Genomic DNA, 4,438 nt, shown 5'->3' with positions numbered 1-4,438 from the left:
GTCCAATTTCTCCTGCAGTTTTAGGAACCCGTTTTCAGCCGAGGCTCCAGATGGGGGTGTTTCTGAAAAGATTGTTCTGCAGGTCCCGTCTGGCTGGTGCTCTAAGGCCTGGGTCGTCTCCTGTGGCCGGCGTTCAGCAGCCAGGGAGGCGGAGGGAGGCTCTGAGGGGTGAGCTGGCCCCCCGCCCAGCCAGGCCCCTGCCATCCCAGAGCTGCCCTGCGCTAAGGGCTTGTCCACCCTCTGAGGCCCGGGGACTCTGCTCGCAGGGACAGTGTTCCTGGGGCTCAGCCAGACACTCCCCCTGCCACGGACCCCGAGGACAGGAGGGGCGGGGACGCCAGCCCTGCTGGGATGGGGGTGGGGGTGGGGGGCGTCTGAGGACAGCCGGTTACCCCAACTCAGTCTGTGGAAATATTTGAGTGCACTGATGTGATTAACCAGGCAAAGCTGCCCTTTCTGACAAACGGAAGCTGTCTGGGCAAGTGGGCTTGTGGCAGAGGGCTTCAAGGGGCGCACAGAGCCAGCCAGGAGCCTGGGTGCTGAGCGTCAGGTTCGAACCTGGAGAGGGTGTCTGCACCCGCCTTCCAGAGCTGTATCTGCCTTCCCTGTGCCGGTGGGCACGTGGCCGACGCAGGGAGTGAAGCTGTCATGCGTTGGGATGGCTACATCTAAGCAGAGGCTGTCAATGCGGGACCCTGGGGCTCACAGCCCCTCAAAGCGCCCTGGCGTCCCCTCCTCTGGGACCCTGCCGGGACAGGTCCGCTGGGACAAGGAGGAGACCCCAGGAAGCTGGGCTGCTGGGCAGAGCAGGGAGAGCAAACTGGGGGAAAGGAGCCGGTCATCACCCCCTCCTGGCTGTAAACAGGGCACATTCGGAGATGGTAAGGACCAGCTGCTCCCTCGGATCAAACTCTCTTTCTTGGTCTGCGCCTGCAGACTCACCCCAGCCTGCCGTATGCTGGCTGTTTAGTCTGTGTCTTGCTGTCACTTCCTTCCGCCCTTCTCGCCGGTGGTCCTGCTTTGCTCTTGTCTCTGGAGCCTGACCCACACTTCTCGGCCACAGCTCAGCTCTGTGAGCAGCGTCTCTGCGGGGAGCATGACGTCTCGTGTGGCCGGGGGGGCCCATCTCCCTCGCAGCCTGGAGTTCCCTACTCCTGATGGGCTGGGCCCCAGGGCCTGCCCCAGAGCCCCTGGTCCTGAGACAGTGGTCGGGATGGGCAGGGGCAGCGGGCAGGTTGGTGGGAGGCCCAGGGGTCATTCCGAGTGACCTCGCGCACACACGCCTTGTCAGGGGCCCATGCCTTGGACCGAATGGGACTCGCAGGAGGCCTGACAGGGTCTCATGCCCTTGCAGGTGGACAGGAAACGCCTCCAGATCAGGGCTTCCTCGGACAGTCCAGGCTGTCTCCTGGGTGCAGAGACGGAGGGCAGAGCAGATGCTCGGCCAAGGTCCAGGGCTGGCCGGCCCCACACAGGGTGAGGTGCGGCCTCAGCCGCGCTGGCCCTGCTGGTCCGTGTCACAGGAGTGCAGTGTTCAGAGCTTGTCCTGGGTGGAGGGAGGGGAACACGCTGCCTGAACTTGGAGACTGGGAAGGGTGGCCAAAGAGGTCACGCTCCATCTGTGTCAGAATCTGCAGGCTCTAGAACTTTGCACCTCCAGCTTACGGAGGGCGGGCTTGGGTCTCCCTGTCCCCCGGTCAGTGGCTCTCCTGCAGGAACCTGGGCCATGAACGCATCTGGATGACGAGGCTGGGGCCTCTGCTCTGTGCGTGTGGTCAGCTCTGTGTCCACGTCTGATGAGCCTGTGATCCTCACTGGCTGCAGCTGCCTAATGGGAGGATGAGAGGAGGTTTGGGAAACAGGGGCCCTTCACCAGGTGTGAGGGGCGCTCGCCAGGGTCTGGACCTGTCTCCACTGCGGGCACCCGGCCCGGACACGTGGACCCTGTTTGTTCTCATGGCCGGCTCCACCATCCCCCAACCCCGGGGAGTCCCGTGAGGCCAGGAGGCTCCTGCCAGGTTTGAGGTGAGGGGACAGAGAGCCCTCCCCTCCCACGCTGGGGACATCGTCTGTGCCAGACTGCAGTCTGTTCCCGTGGGTCCGTCATCTCATGAGCAGAAAATGGTGAGGTCTCAAGGAAGCCGTCCACCCTGAACACACAGGACAGGAAGGGCTGGAGACAGCCCGGTCGCCTCCAGCCTGTCCCAGCGTCCAGCGAGTGCAGGGGTCGCCATCTGCGGTGGATGGACCGAGGCCTCCTGGTTCACACACCCTGTCCTGACTCACATACTGTGTTCAGAGCCTGAATCATGAGAAAGTGATGGTCTAAACGTACAGCCCCTCTCCTTTAACCAAAGACGAGCACATTCTCCCGACTGCAGCCCGTGGTCCCAACATGCTCAGCAAGTGTCCCCCACCACACTGGTGTGCGTGACCCGCCTGGAACCGGCACACGTGCCCTTGTTGGGGGCCTGTGGGGCACGACCTGGGGACCAACGTGTCACAGACCCAGAGTCTCATCTCCCCTGGCTGAAGCGTGTCGTGTCTCTTGAAAGACACGCCTCCTCTGTCACTCCCGGCCCCGATAAGGTCCAGCCATCCTTCCAGACAGACGATTTGTGACAGGCTTTCCTAATTCCCACAGGAGCCTTTGCTCTGCCCCATGTCTTTGTTTCTACTACGGCTGAAATACGGATTTATGACCTCCTCTCACCTCTGAGCGGGAAAAATGAGGGTGGCTGCTGCCAGGGGTCCCAGGGCCCTGCATGCAAGGGCAGGGACACCCCGATCTGAGTGCGACATGACACAGTGCGGGGAAGGGAAATGGTGTGTGAGATGGGCCTGCACGGGAGGCAGACATGCATGGGAGACTGGCAGCCAAAATTTATCTCCTACACCAGCATCTCTTCTCCTAGAGATGTCCTGACCCCCGTGGTCATTCAGCCAGCATTGCCGAACAAGAAACATTCAGTTAGATACCTGGGGCTTCCCGGGTGGCTCAGCCATAAAGAACCCATCTGCCTGCAGTGCAGGAGAGGCAGGTTCAAACCCTGGGTCGGGAAGATCCCCTGGAGAAGGAAATGGCAACCCACTCCAGTATCCTTGCCTGGAGAATCCCATGGACAGAGGAGCCTGGTGGGCTGCAGTCCATGGGGTCACAGAGTTGGACACGACTGAGCGACTAAACAACAATTAGACAGCTGGGTCTGAAATTAAAAGTAAAAATGCACAGGCACGATTCCAGTTCCCACTATCCTACTGTCCTCTGTGCTCCCGAGGCTGGATGTGGTCTCTGGGTTGCCGGTCCAGGGGTCCAGGCCCTGCCTCATCCGTGGCCCAGTTACAACCTTGGGAAGCGTTGGGCCAAGCGCCCGCTTCTGCAAAGTTCAGGTCCAGGGTGGGGAGTCCAGGCAGAGAGGCTACCACTGACTCCATAAGAGCGGGCAGGAGCTTCTCTGGAAAGGCTGCTAAGATGTGAACGTCCTCAGTAACTGCACCAGGATCGTCCCCTGTAGTCCGCTAACCCACCAGCCAGAACTCTGCTTCACTTAGGGTTTCAGGACCCAGGAATGGGAGCGAGGAGGACTGAGCAGGACTGGATGGGGTGTCATCCCAGGGCCCAGGTGGGAAGGAAAGGACCCCGGGAAGTCAGAGGAGACCCTGCCCCAGACCCATGTCTGGGACCGCTTGAGCCACCCGCCCCTCGAGTCCATCACCTGAGCCTCAGACAGCCTCGGCCTCAACGGTCAGCCTCAGGTTCACTTTTAAAGCGTTTTGGGAAGAATTCAGATTTCCCAGGATATGTTCCACAATTTAATAACCGCTCCCGTCTGAAAACCGGCGTGTCTGTCTGTCTACTGTTGTTGCTCAGTCGCTCAGTCGTGTCCGACTCTGTGACCCCATGGACTGCATCACGCCAGGCCTCCCTGTCTATCACCAACTCTCGGAGTTCACTCAAACTCATGTCCATTGAGTCGATGATGCCATCCAGCCATCTCATCCTCTGTCATCCCCTTCTCCTCCTGCCTTCAATCTTTCCCAGCGTCAGGGTCTTTTCCAATGAGTCAGCTCTTCGAATCAGGTGGCCAAAGTATTGGACCTTCAGCTTCAGCATCAGTATTTCTAATGAATATTCAGGGTTCATTTCCTTTAGAATGGACTGGTTGGATCTCCTTGCAGTCCAAGGGACTCTCAAGAGTCTTCTCCAACACCACAGTTCAAATGCATCAATTCTTCAGCACTCAGCCTTCTTTATGGTCATCTATCTATTATGACACAAATCTCCCTACAGGTGACTTTGCTGTGCAGCTCTGGAAACCATGCTTAACCTCCCAGTGCCCCCGAAAGGTCTCAGAGTCAAGGCTGTGCTCTTTTGATGCTGTGACTATCTGCCTGCTGTGCTGCAGCCACAGGGTCTGCCAGCTCAGCGCAGAGACTC

Source organism: Bubalus bubalis, chromosome 16, assembly GCF_019923935.1.
Source record: "Bubalus bubalis isolate 160015118507 breed Murrah chromosome 16, NDDB_SH_1, whole genome shotgun sequence".
Lineage (NCBI taxonomy): Eukaryota > Metazoa > Chordata > Mammalia > Artiodactyla > Bovidae > Bubalus > Bubalus bubalis.
Note: the sequence above shows the minus strand (reverse complement) of the source record.